We start from the raw sequence: 15,155 nt of genomic DNA on the forward strand, positions 1-15,155 counted from the left end.
ATTTGTGCTACTGCTGCAGTGCCAATACGGGATGCCAGATTAGAAAATATTAACATTGGTGCAAGGTGTGCTGTGTGGGCCACATGCACTGCACACCTTGCACCCATTATAGACACGGCAATACTGCCAGTGGAGAATGTACCATTAGGCACACCAAACACATAGCTAGGGTTTGCACTAGCTGGGGGATGGCACTCGAATGCTTGTTTTACCGGGTTCAGTATGATTTAAAGATATCAGTATACCGACAGTGGCGTCCTGTCAATCAGAATCCCAACAGCCCCCCATTAAGCCCCCTAACCATTACCTTTTCCCTACCTTAATCCTAACCCTTCCTTGTGGGTGCCTAACCCTATCCCTCTCCAATGGTGCCTAACCCTCTCCGCTTGGTGCCTAACCCTAACCCTCCCTTCCCCTCTGTCTAAACCTAACCCTCCTCACTAGGTGCCTCACCCTAACCTCCCCTGCTAAGTGCCTAGCCCAAACCCTCCCAGCCTGGTACCTAACCTTAACCATCCTAACCCTTAGCCCTAAACATAACCCCCATTCTGAAAGCTATATCTAACAACCCCCACTCCACTGTGGGACGCAATCGTGTCCAGCTGAATAAAGGCTCAGGATTCCAGCAGTTAGTATTTAGACGATGTGATCCTGAGTCCTGTCTGGATTTCGATGCCGGTGTTCCTGCTGCAGACGGTATTCCGGTGTCGGTATTTTAAGAGCTGGGATACCGTCCATCGGTGTCCTGACTGCATCCTGTTTTGTCCTTGTCAGCCTGAAATTTACCAGTAACTAAAACATATTTCCACTGAAATATACCACACACATTTTGAGTGGAGTATGCATGGGCTGAGCCAAACTTTCTCCTTACCAACCGCACTTTAAGAAGACTTATTTTGTATTTACGGGAAAATGGATGGACCAAGCAGTGTGTGCCTGAACCTGTGAACTAGCCAATCAGAAGGAGCGCCTGCCCGGTTATCAGCGGCATCTCTCTGGCTGTGTTGTAGATACAGTAGGATATCTGACCTGTTCATATTCTATGCACAAAATGGTAAGCTGCTCAATCAGATTGTGATGTCACTCAGGTGCTAAAAGGGGAGGGGTAATTCTGTGTAGGAAAAAACAATGTGTTCCCTAATGCACACCAAGTGAAAAATGCACCCCGGACCCATACCTAGTATTAGGGACCCCCAGTGATGGAGAAGCCTTGTCGGTCGGCCTGGGTGCTTAACCCTATATCTGCAGATATACGCAACTAAGATCTCCGTATTATCTGACTATTATGTAGTAATATTTTTCACTCGGTGTGCATTAGGGAACACATTGTTTTTTCCTGTTCATATTCTACTCAAGATGACGTATGATATGATACGGTGGAAATATTATGTAGTTACTGGGAAATTTCAGAATCACAAACTGTAACCCGGTATCAGCTTGCTTTATTACGGTTATTAAATACATCCAATACGCGACATACCGACAGCATGGTGAGCGCAAATGAGCCCCTTGCGGGCTCGCTGCACTCGCCACGCTGCGGGCACGGTGGCGCGCTACGCTATGCCATGCTATTTATTCTCCCTCCGGGAGGGTCGTGGAACCCAACGAGGGAGAATACCTGTCGGTATGCCGGCTGTCGGGATTCCGGCGCCGGTATACTGTGCGCCGGGATCCCGACAGTCGGCATACCTGAAGACCACCCTGTGTAGGATGTTGTTGTAAACACATGTTATGTAAGAGACAGCAGCTGAGCACAATGGGCCTAATTCAGACCTGATCGGTGCTGTTCGTTTTCGCATAGCAGCTGATCAGGTCTGAACTGCACATGCGTCTGTGCGACAGTGCGCTGGTGCATGCCAGACAGCCGCCGGCTGTCTCAGCCCTGCAATCGCTTCTGCCTGATTGACAGGCAGATGCGGTCACTGGGCGGGAGGGGGCGGGCCAGTGACATTTGGCCACCGTTTAGTGGGCGTGGTCCGGGCAACGCAGGTGTGCCCGGGCCATTGGGGTGGGGCAGGCCGCGGTGGCTGTGTGTCGTCACATGCAGCCGCTGCGACCCTCACAGTAACGAGTAGCTCCTGCGAGCTACTGCAGTCTACCTTCCGCTGCCTGTCCGACCTTCTCCCTCTCCGATTCTGGTCACGTTGCTGCACACCCGGTGCTGGGGCTTTGAAGTTTTTCCTGCGTTACTTAGTACTGCTTGTCTGTTTTTTGTGTATATCTTTATGTCCGTCCAACGCGTTTCAGCCTGTTCCTCCCAGAGGAAGGGTGAACAGGCTGAAACACGTTGGAGGGACATAAAGATATACACAAAAAATGGACAAGCGGTATTAAGTAACGCAGGAACAACTTCAAAGCCCCGGCGCCGGGTGTGCAGCAACATGACCAGAATCGGAGAGGGAGAAAGTCGGATGTGCAGCGGAAGGGAGATTGCAGGTGAGTATCTGTTAGTGGAGAGGCGTGTCTGGTAACGAGCTCTCTGGATCCCGCATCAGTGCATTCCCTCTCCAGACAAACGGCCAGCACAGCGGACGAAGGAGGCACCCGGGAAGTCCCGTGCCAGGACAAACCGAGGTAGCCTACACATCCCCTGAGGTTGAACCAGTCCGGAGCCCCTGTGGAATCCCGATGTCTGCATGGACCTCTCATCCACACGGCCACAACGGTAAGCGAATTGACTTCATTTGTTAAAAGGACACCACAGAGTTACGGGACGCAGTTTTCCGTTTTATTAACTGGCACCTATTATCATCTAAGGAGTGAAAGAATATCACCTATTTTAGACTTTTTATAAAACAACAGGATTTACAAGGACGTGTTCATTAATGTACAGAAAGTACATCTTTCATATATACAGCACTTGTATCACACGGACAGTATTAACAGCAGAGGACTCAGGGAATATCTTCCTCTAGTTGAACTATCATTGATTTGTGCATGCACACTTGTTAGTAATTCATCCTGGTATTGAAATATACGGAACTATCTCGCCATATTAATAAAAAGTATTTAGTTACATACGGGTATCCTTCCTAATTATACCCAGGGTTAGTACATTTACCTTGTTCATTCACATAAAAGCATACAACACCTAGGGGTTGAGTGCAGTTAGGTCCAAATATCTAGTAATTTGTATATGTACAAGGATGATTGGACGCCTCTTTAACTAGCAGCACACCCCGAACAAACGTTTATTATCACCACAGTACGCAGACCACCCGTCCTTATTCCTGTCTTTGTAAATGTATCCCTTATTTTCCATGAGAAATTAAGGCCCTCATTCCGAGTTGTTCGCTCGCTAGCTGCTTTTAGCAGCATTGCACACGCTAAGCCGCCGCCCTCTTGGAGTGTATCTTAGCTTAGCAGAATTGCGAACGAAAGATTAGCAGAATTGCGAATAGAAATTTCTTAGCAGTTTCTGAGTAGTTTGAGACTTACTCCTACACTGCGATCAGTTCAGTCAGTTTAGTTCCTGGTTTGACGTCACAAACACACCCAGCGTTCGCCCAGCCACTCCCCCGTTTCTCCAGACACTCCCGCGTTTTTCCCTGAAACGCCAGCGTTTTTTCGCACACTCCCAGAAAACGGCCAGTTTCCGCCCAGAAACACCCACTTCCTGTCAATCACACTCCGATCACCAGAACGATGAAAAATCTATGTTAAGCCGTGAGTAAAATACCAAACTTTTGAGCTAATTTACTTGGCGCAGACGCACTGCGAACCTTGCGCATGCGCAGTTTGCGACTTATCGCACCGATGCAAAGAAAAAGAACGAACGAACAACTCGGAATGAGGGCCTAAATGTAGTAACTAGCTGAAGACTTGGTACATTGAGTTATGGAATGCTATGCCAGTACCATGTCTGGTTCCAGCTATCCACTAAACAAAGAACTGATGCAAATAGCAGTAAAAAACAAAGATATGTGCACAAAATTGCAAAAAAAAAAAATAAATGTCTCTTTCTTTCCACATCTAAAAATAATACAATAGTTTTCCTCCCGACCAATCACAATACAGCCTTTTCTAAGTACAATTATCTCAGTTTAAACATATCCGAAACAAGCAGATCCTTGAACGGGAATCATTAACTATGTAACAAAATGTTATTTATGTAGTCCTTGTTTATCTTACAACTACAGGTTGAGTATCCCATATCCAAATATTCCGAAATACGGAATATTCCGAAATACGGACTTTTTTGAGTGAGAGTGAGATAGTGAAACCTTGTTTTTTGATGGCTCAATATACACAATCTTTGTTTAATAGTTACACAAAGTTATTAAAATTATTGTATTAAATTACCTTCAGGCTGTGTGTATAAGGTGTATATGAAACATAAATGAATTGTGTGAATGTAGACACACTTTGTTTAATGCACAAAGTTATAAAAAATATTGGCTAAAATTACCTCCAGGCTGTGTGTATAAGGTGTATATGTAACATAAATGCATTCTGTGCTTAGATTTAGGTCCCATCACCATGATATCTCATTATGGTATGCAATTATTCCAAAATACGGAAAAATCCCATATCCAAAATACCTCTGATCCCAAGCATTTTGGATAAGGGATACTCAACCTGTATATAATTCTGTCCTCAGTAAATACTTGTAATAACTTTATCACTACTTTCTGAGGCTGGGCTTGGTGTTAGTCAGCATCCTAGGAAGCCATGCTCATTTTCAAGTTTCAAATAAAATAATCTGAATCTTTATGAGGCTGTAATGCTGAAACGGGGAGATTAGTATACAGAATGACTTCTTTGTATGCGTACATAAACTGCTGGAGAAGTCACTTTATCAGTGCTGAGAATGTCTTTATTCAACAATTCCTTTTATTTTATTTTGTATGAAAATAATAAAGAAAAATGTTAAACTGAAACTCTTTACTTAACATTATAAATCTTAGCTTTTACAATACAATGTAAAAGAAGGCCAATACAATTGAAAATAGATACCTGGTAATAGATATTTTATATTGAATGGTAAAGTTGCAAAATGCTTGAAAGCATCGCATTATTTTCAAACTTGCTTCTGGAAGATGACAACTACACATTGGTCTGACCACTGGGGCCTATTACTGAAGGTGGGAGAGGATCGCACAAACACGCCATTACATCATAAGCCTGATTAGCAGTGGGGTGGGTGGGACAGCCCTAGGCCTCCACATAAAAATAGTCATCATGGCGGCATGCCAGTGAGCAGCCATCCATCTAGTCTCACTATAGAGTATATATAAATATATTATATAATGCCCTTAAATTCTGAATCCATAGTTGTGCACTGAAGCTAAGGGGCACCTGCGGAGGGGTATGGGTTGTTGGGTCGACTCAACTTAGGTCGACAGTCATTAGGTAAACCACTGAAGGTCGACAAGCATTAGATCGACAGGGGCAATATGTCGACATGGCCATTAGGTTGACAAGCACTAGGTCGACAGGGCAAAATATCGACATGGGTTTTTGGACTTTTTTGGTGTCGTTTTCTTTGTAAAGTGACAGGGAACCCCAATTAGTGCACCGTGTCCCCTCGCATGGCTCGCTTCACTCGCTGAGCTCGGCACAGGTTACCGTTCCCAAATTGTAGTCCACGTGGATCGTAAAGTATGAAAAAGTCCAAAAATTGAAAAGAAAATTGAAAAACTCATGTCAACCTTTTGACCCGTCTACCTAATACATGTCGCCCTAATGACTATTTTGACTTTTTGCGCCTGTCGACCTAATGCACATTGACTTGCAGTGGTCGACCTAATGACTGTTGACCTAAGTTGTGTCGACCTAACGACCATATCCTCTGCGGAGACAGAGGGACTGTCCCACTTTTCCCCCATCCTGTCTTCCCCATTCCACAACCTATCTAGAATCCGTTCTGCCACAGCTTCCTCCCTCCTTAGCACTGACTAACAGTAATGGGCTCTTCAGCCTCAGCATATCGCAGTGCCCCCCACCTTCAGAAAAAGTTCCCATACCCCCCCCCCAACCCCCCAGCATAAGGAGAAAGCCTTAATCCACCCCTATACGTAATTTAATCAGACCACAATGCATGGTAACTGACCTTCTGGCTGCCTCAGTCAAGAGGAAGCAGCCGGGTCAGTTCACCGATTTTAGCCAAAAGCTGTATGGCTAAACTAAGCAACAGAGCAGCGGCACAAACCCACGGCAGTTACTTTGAAGGACATCTGTGAAACATTGTTGCACAGCAGTAACAGACAGAATATCAGTTTAATAAACTATATGAGCCCATAGAAAATAATGTTTTCATTAATCAAAGAGAAGCCCAGCTCAGTACAGAGAAATAGAGGTGGACTACTGTATGTAGTGGCAGGCATTTATAGTATTGATTGATTGATTGATTGATTGATTGATTTAGTGATTGATTAATTAATTGATTTAAATTGATTTATTAATTAATTCAGAAAATGTAAATGAAAGAATTAGAATACATAGTTGATAGCCAACTATTTCCAAAGTAAAAGAGGCTCAAAGAGAATCCAAGACAATGAATAGTTACACTGCAGAACTGCAAACTCCAAATCAGACTATTTTATATTAACAAATGTTAGGAGGCTCATCTGCTGGCCATAATACCCACCCACCACCCCTCCTAGCTGTGTACAAACCCCTATAGAACATTTATGAGGTACACCAGAGAGTCTCAGTATGATGGATAATGCCAGGTATTAACACATGTTTGTTGGTCTTGATATTAATGTGTAGTCTGGCTGAATAATCATTGGCTGATTCAGACTGAGATGAAGTTATCAAAGGATGAATATTTCTAAGGATGTTGTCTGTGACTTATCCTGGACTTAAACTGGACAAAAACTGAAATGAAACAACAAACAAATGCAAAAAACATTCAAAAGCCAACAATACTTGGACTGCATCCCAACTACAAATGTATGTTTACATCTAATATTCTCCAATCCTCACTGACTCAGGAAACCATACAATCACTTTCTGAAAAAACAACAACCTGTAATGCAATGCTTACTCGGACCCTGCAAATACCTGGAAAACAAATTTTTAACTAAGAGGCATAGTTAATGAAGGAACACCGGCATGCTGTTTACAAAATCTGTGTAATTTTCCATCTTACATCAGCAAAACATTTGCCTTACTATTATCCTGTATACATTAACCACATTTTAAATACTTGCAAATTGCTTTTTTTTCTGCAATTCCACTGCTCCCTCATTCAGCCACTACTCCTCCTATTCTCATTTTACTACCACTATTTACCCCATCCATACTATGGCCAGGCTGGCATCATCCTCCATTACTCATTGTCATCCTAATCCTTTATTTTGCCCCCCTGGTACCACCTCTATCCTTCTCTCCCAGTCTCCAACATCTCATCCTCTCTCCTCTACACTGTCTGCCATCCTCCGCTCAGCCTCCCTTCCCCTCCTCTTCAGTTTACCCATAGCAATTCATTTCTACCCCTTCACAAGCACTCTACCCCAGCACTCAACCCTGCTCTCTCACTCCTCTGCCTGTCACCTTACCTCTCCTCCACCACTATCATACTGCACTCGCTCCATGCCTCATTCCTGCAGTCTCCCTTCCTAGCCAATGACCCAGCACCATCACTACACCCTCTACATCCCTTGCATCCAAATGAATCTTACCTCAATTTTACAGCAACCCTGATAATCTCATTCACATCTCTCCCACAAACTCCTACCCCCTGTGCCCTCTGGAATGCCAGATCTGTTTGCAACAAACTGGCCTCCACTCATGACCATTTCATTTCCAGCTCCCTGTATCTCCTCGCCATTACTGAAACCTGGATTAACCCCACTGACACTACTTTTCCTGCTGCTCTCCCTGCTGGGGTCCTCACATTCTCACCCCCCCCCCCCCCAACCCGGGGATCGCCATTGTGGTGGTGTTGGGGTCCTTTTATCCTGTAGCTACACATACCAACTTATACCTCCCAGAACCATCCCTTACATTCTCTACATTTGAGGTCCATGCTATACACCTCTACCAACCTACTAATCTTTGAGTTGCTGTAATTTACTGTCCCCCTGGAATGTCCTCCAAATTCCTCTACAACTTTGCTTCCTGGCTACTTCACTTCCTCTCTTCTGACATTCCCTCCATTATCCTAGCTGATTTCAACATCCCTATCGATAACCCCATAAAATCACATGCCTCTAAACTCCTTAACCTCAACTCTTCACTTGGTGTCTCCTAGTGGACCTCCTCACCCTCCCATGTGAACAGGAGCTCACTGGATCTGGTTTTCACTCACTGTTGCATTATTTCTGATTTCTCTAACTCCTCTTTTCCCGTCTCTGACCACAACCTGCTCTCTTTCAACTTATCTTTCTCTTTCATCCACTAGGGGACACTGGAGCATCCTTATACAGTAGGGGTGTGAAGCTTGCAACCGGAGGTGTGGCACAATCTAAAATTAGCATTGTCTGCACAGCCGGCTCCTCCCCCTTCACATCCCTCGTCCCTCAGTTTGGAAAATTGTGCCAAAGGAGGTACAAGCACAGAAAGGAGCTCCTGCTCCATAAAGATTTATTTATGTATTGATTTATTTATTTATTTTATTTAGTCATTTATGACTGGCCCAATCCCTCCTAACTAAAGGGAGGGTGCAGGTTTCTAGAGAAAAAGATGGTAAATGCCCGATCCCACCTAGATGAAAGGGGGTGCAGGCTTTACCAGATGAAAAAAGCTGCGTCCCCCTAATAAAAGGGGGACAAAGTTCAAGTTTGAGATTAGGCTGCGTCCCCTAATGAAATAGGGGACAGAGCCACGATGATTGTGTGAGACACCTTGCATCTCTCTACAGGAGATCAGCATCTGTGAGTACTGGTCGTATATGAGATCCCTTAGCCTCACGATCCCTCAGCCTAAAAACCCTCCTTAAGTGTTAGTAAAGGTGCCCTGACAGTGAACACTGGCCTCCCCTGTTAAACTGGGGGGAGATCAGAAGCGCCGCACAATAGCTCTCGTTTAACTAGCAGACGCGCTACCCGGAGCCCTTTCAGAACAGAGTGCAGGCCAGCCGGAGCGCACAGCTCATATTGGGCCAGATGTACTAAGCCTGAAAAGTGATAAATATCACAGTGATAAAGTACCAGCCAATCGGCTCCTAACTGTCATTTTTCAAACACAGCCTGTAACATGGCAGTTAGGAGCCGATTGGCTGGTGCTTTATCACAGTGATATTTATCACTTTTCAGGCTTAGTACATCTCCCCCTTAGACATAGAGCTGCGCTCCGGAGGACGGAGAAAAGCACTGCTACGCGTAGACGGGGGCAGCGAGTGTCGGGCGCTTCTAGGTTACACGCGCTGCGGGGGGCGGATCCACTACACGCAGCGCCTCACAGACAACGACTTTGTTAAAATGGAGGAGGCTGACAGCAGAACAGCAATAAAAGGTTTATTTAATAGCGGCCCCCTAATATCTATTAGGTACTGGGTACACATATGGATGTTACCTCATAATTTGAATGGCGGCCATTTTAGAAATTCATTTTGGCGCAAAGTTAGTTACAGGGGGGGGGGTTACTCCCTCACTAAAGAAGGCAGCCAATTAGCTCAGGGGGTGGGACCCCTACATTAATTCAGGCTCCCTCTGCTGTTGAACATTATATGGGAAAATGCTAAAAGGGATCTCCTGTATTTTCAGCATTCATTTTTTATATTTATATTTTCAAAGGACTTCCATGACAAGGATCCTGAAGAAATATATGAGGAAGCGATTGAACGTCAACCCCAACATAACAACTGAATTACAGTTGGGTGTGTGAGTGGGGCAAAACGGCTGGTGTTTCAATTTATTTGATTCTTTATCAAAACTTTATTTTTTTTTATTTTTTTGTCCTGATCCTTTTATATAATATAGGTATATATACGGTAATTCCAGCCAAATCTGAAACCTAAAGGTGTAATGGAACCGTCGCTGCCGTCATTTCTCACAGTCTTTCTTTTCCTAGTTTAAAGGGGGAAAGCGCTGCGTAATTACCTAGTATGGCGTTTAAACAGCATGCCTAAAGCACCAACCAAGCCTCCAAGGCCTGTTCTGTCTGTACGAAAAGTAACAGGAAAGGCACGCGGGTTGGCAGCTATGGGGTGGGCGAATCCTGCTAAGACAAGGACGCTAGACCTGGGAGCAATGCTATGGCTAAGATCACAACCTTACAAATAGAATCTCCAAGGAGATGGCGGAATCACGCAAGCAGCAAATAGGTTGCGGGATTCTCAAAGACGAGGGAAGATTTTCTCATCAGGTTAAAGCCGCCCGCACAAGCAGAAACAAAGGTGCGCAGGGCAGTTAAAAGATCTCTTCCTATTAGGGGAGTTCATTGAATCTGACCTAGACGCCGATTTTCCTGAGAAGACACGGCAGTCTCGGGTCTTGATTCTTTCATTGAAGCGGTATTGAAGATCCTAAACTTTAAAGTAGAAAAAGTAAAGGAGCCAGTAGAATTCGAATTTTTTGAATCCCAAAAGCCGCATTCTGCAGTTTTCCCATTCCTACATCCCTCAAATCTCAAATGGAGGAGGCTGGATAACAATCTGACACACGCTTTCAATTTCCAAGAGGGGTTTCAAGTAACTTATCCCCTACCTAAGGGTGTAATGGATAAGGGGGAGACTCCACCTGTAGTGGATTCGTTCCTAGGACGGTTGTCGGAGAGGACAATTTTACCAATTCCTAATGTAACAACTTTAAATCTGAGGCATCCTTTAAAGTCAATTTTCGAGGCAACAGGTGCAGCACAGAGACCTGCGATCGTCTGTGCTTGGATCAACAAGGCCATGGGAACTTGGTCTGGGCGTATTATACAGGCTATTGAAAAAATAGCTTGGAAGAGATTATCCAGCTGGCGGAACAGGGGGAGGAGCATTCGAGAATTTGCTTAATACTTATGTCAAACCTCAACGGATCTTAGAAAAATAACTTTGCGCATCTCCGCATCGGCTAGACGGATTTTATGGCTCAGAGAATGGCACGGAGACTCTGACACCAAGCAGGCGGTAGAATCCAGCCCCTTTGGGGTTGAGATGCTTTTTGGTTCAGAGTTGGACAAGTGGATTTCGCTACAGCAGGGAAGTCCACCCTTCTACTTACTCCTTATACGGAGCCGCTACACAGGTTAGGAGAGGTTATTCGGGACCAGCGTGTGATTCATTTAGATCACAGTCTGTTCGAGCCCGAAGAAGAGTTTTCAGTACACAGGTACGTGGGGGCAGAGCGCAGGATCAGACTGCTGACAAAACCGTGGCGTGACGGCCCCCCAGTCCTCCTGGGGTCCCCCTTGGTGGGCGCACGTCTTGAAAGTTTTCGAGACATCTGGGCCAAAGCTTCACCGAAGCTTTGGATAAACTACTTAATCTCCCAGGCGTGCAGTGCCCTCAAAAAAAAAAAAGCACTGCTGACTGCAATAAAAAAAAAAAAAAAAAATTCTACAGTCAGAGGTCATTATTCCGGTTCCCATCTATTCCGATCTTTTAGTCATGACAAAGCCAGATGGGACAGTCAGGACGATACTCCATTTAAAGGTTTTAGACCGGTTGCTAAGGGTCTATAGCTTCCAGTTGGAATCAATCCAGTCGGTCATTGCAGGCTTAGAACAAGGCGTATTCGTGATATACATGAACATAATGCAGATCTACATATCCCGATCTGGTCGCCTCACCAGGCTTCCTTAAGGTTCGCACAGGTGAAGGATCAATGCCACTTCACGGCCTTGTCGTTCGGCCACTAATCTTTACGAAGATCCTGGCAACCAGGGTTGCAGAATTGAGATGGATGATCTACTAATCTGAGCATCCTTTCGGGAACAGTTGATCGAGAATGTTAAGACATCTCATCTATTTCACATTTCACAATGGTGGATTGTAAATTTCCAGAAATCCAACCTCAGGTCAATTCAATGGATTCAATTCCTTGGTCTCATTGTGGGCACGGCACAATTGAGTATTCCTACAAGAGAATAAGGTCAAGGACCTACAGAGATTGATGGCTCAGGTGCTTAGGTCAAAAAACTGTTTCTCTACACTTCTGGGGGCACCTTCTCGTGAAGATGGTGGCGTCTTTCGAAACTCTCCAGTACTGCAGACTTCACTCCCGACCATTCCAGATGAACCTCAGGGAGCAGGGTCACACTGGCTTTTACATCAAAGTAATTTGACTTTCACCGCGCATAGGACCCTCCTTAAATTGGTGGTCGTCGCGCAGGTATCTCGCATCAGACAAGGGATTCGGCATTTGGGATTGGAGAATCCTAACAACGGCTGCCAGTTTTAGAAACTGGGGGGCTGTCCTGGAGGGACATCAGTTGCAGGTGGACGCCATGAACATTCTCAAGCTGAGAACGGTTTACAACGCGCTTCTCTTAACCGAAGACCTAGTCATGGGTCAACACTTAACCATACAGTCGGACAATGTCACAATGTCAGCTTACATAATCCATCAAGGAGGATCAAAGAGCAGGATGGCTTTACAGGAAGCCACAAAGAACTTGTTGTGGGCAGACGAACGAAGCATCATCCTCTCGGCAGTGTTCATTCCCGGTGTGGAAAACTGGGAAGCAGATTGTCTAAATCATCTGGACATGCATCCGGGAGAGTGGTGCCTACATCACGGATTTTCGACATGGTGGTGAGGGGATGGGGTCTACCTCAAGTCGACCTACTGGTGTCTCTGCAAAACCATCAGCTGCCCAGATAGGTGTCCAGGACAAGTGATCCAGCAGCAGAAGGAGTGGACGCATTAACACTTCTTTGGTGTTGCAAGACACATTTTCCCACCTTCCCCACTCATACCCAGATTTCTGCAAGGCGTGAAACGGAAACGTGTGTGGGCGATTCTAATCGCACCAGATTGGCCCGCAGGAGGTGTTACTCAGACCTGCAAGGGTTACTACGAACAATCCCCAGCGGTTACCTCAGAAAGAGAACCAGTTATCTCAGGGACCGTTCCAACACCAGACCTGCACAGACTGCGTTTAGCGGCGTGGCTATTGAAATCCGAATCTTAAGCCACGGAAGTATACCAAGAACGGCCATTCCTACGAGGCTTGTCGTTAGGAAGCCGGTCACAGCCTTGCACTGCTACATAATTTGGAGTCAAGAACGTGGTGGAATTCGACGAACTTCCATTTAGTCAGACTTCTACCTTTCCTTCAGGCCAGTCTAGACGTAGGACTGAGACTGGGCATTCTGATGGTTCAAATTCGGCTCTCTCCATATGTCAAGGGCGGTTGGTTTTCTTGCCGGAGGTTCAAACCTTTTTACTGGGGGTTCTGAGGATACAACTCCCCTTTTTCGTCCTCCCGTTGCGCCATGAGACTTAAATTTGGTGTTGAAATTTTTGAGATCTTCAAATTTTTAGCCGTTAACAAGAATGGACCTGATATATCTCTCTTGGAAGGTCACATTATTGCTGGCCTTGGCTTCGGCGGGTTTCTGAGTTGGGAGCCTTATCGTGTATAAGTCCCCTTTTCCTTTTCCATGCGGTTAGGGCGGGATTCCGTATAGGAGCGGATTTCCTTCCTAAGGTTGTTTCAGGGGTTCACGTAGACCAGTCAATCATGGTCCCATCTTCCTAGGGTCTCGCAGATGGGGCGTGTCCTTTGATGTTGTCCGAGCTTTTAGAGATATATGTGCAGGTTACATCGGCCTTTCAGAAAGTCGGACCATTTGTTTTGTTCTTTATGATGGACCAAGGAAGGGTTAACCAACATCTCTACGGTCTTGGTCTAGACGGTTTAGACTTGCCATTCGGCAAGCTTCTATTTCCTGTAGCACACAGGTTCCGGTTCAGGCGGGTGCTCATACCACCCGATCAGTGGGTGCCTCATGAGCAGCTACCCGTGGTGTTTCCACTACTCAGCTTTGCATAGTGGCGGCGTGGTCTTCAGCCCACATGTTCACAATATTGCATGTTTGATAACTTTGCGTCCGGAAACTCTTAAATTCGGACGTTTATTTTTGCAGGCCACTGACAGCACTCCCTCCCTGGGGGATAACTTTGGGACGTCCCCTACTGTATAAGGATGCTCCAGTGTCCCCTAGTGGATGAAAGAGAAAAGAGGATTTTGGTACTTACCGATAAATCCATTTCTCTGAATCCTCTAGGGGACACTGGACGCCCGCCTCAGTGCTGTCACCCTGCGGTGTTCAAAGTTCTTGTGCAAACAGCATTAGTTTGTTTCGGTAAGAGTTTCTTGTGGGCTGTTTGCTCTGATGTACGGTTCGGTTCCTCGCCAGGTGCTATAGTATCATGTCCTATTCTCTCAGTCAAATTTTCCAAACTGAGGGACGAAGGATGTGAAGGGGGAGGAGCCGGCTGTGCAGACAATGCTAATTTTAGATTGTGCCACACCTCCGGTTGCAAGCTTCACACCCCTACTGTATAAGGATGCTCCAGTGTCCCCTAGAGGATTCAGAGAAATGGATTTATCGGTAAGTACCAAAATCCTCTTTTCTCCGCTTCCTCATCTCTTCCTCCAAAGGCTACCATCACTATGCGGAACATTGAGGCTATTGACACCTCATCCCTATCCTCCCTGTTTGACTCACTTCTCTCTCCTATTCTCTCTCTGTTATGACCTGAACAAGCCACATCCCTATACAATGCATCCCTTACTTCTGTTCTTGACTCTGCCGCTCCACCAACCACTATTCACCCTCACAGACCAACACCTCAACCCTGGCACACCAAATGCACCAGATATCTTTAAAAATGCTCACGTACTGCCGAGCGACAGTGGAGGAAATCACGCTCTAAGGCAGACTTCCTCCATTTCAAACTTATGCTCTCATCCTTCAGTGCTGCCCTTTCCCTCGCTAAACAATCATACTACAAAATTCTCATCTCCTCCCAGTCTTTCAACCCCCGGCGCCTCTTTGCCACTGTTAACTCCTTCCTCTGCCCACCACCACCTTCTTTTCTATCCTCAATGTCTGCTCTTGACTTTGCTACTTATTTTATATCCAAGACAGACTCCATATGTTAGGACATCACATCCAACCAGACCAGCAACCAGACACCACCCCTCCCTTCCATCTCACCAACTCTGACATCTACCCACTTGACTCTCCTCCCACCTCCTCCGCTACCTCTCTCCTCCTGCCTGTTCCCATCTTGCCCACCTTCTCAATCTCTCCCTCTCATCAGGCA

Source organism: Pseudophryne corroboree, chromosome 5 (genome assembly GCF_028390025.1).
Source record: "Pseudophryne corroboree isolate aPseCor3 chromosome 5, aPseCor3.hap2, whole genome shotgun sequence".
Lineage (NCBI taxonomy): Eukaryota > Metazoa > Chordata > Amphibia > Anura > Myobatrachidae > Pseudophryne > Pseudophryne corroboree.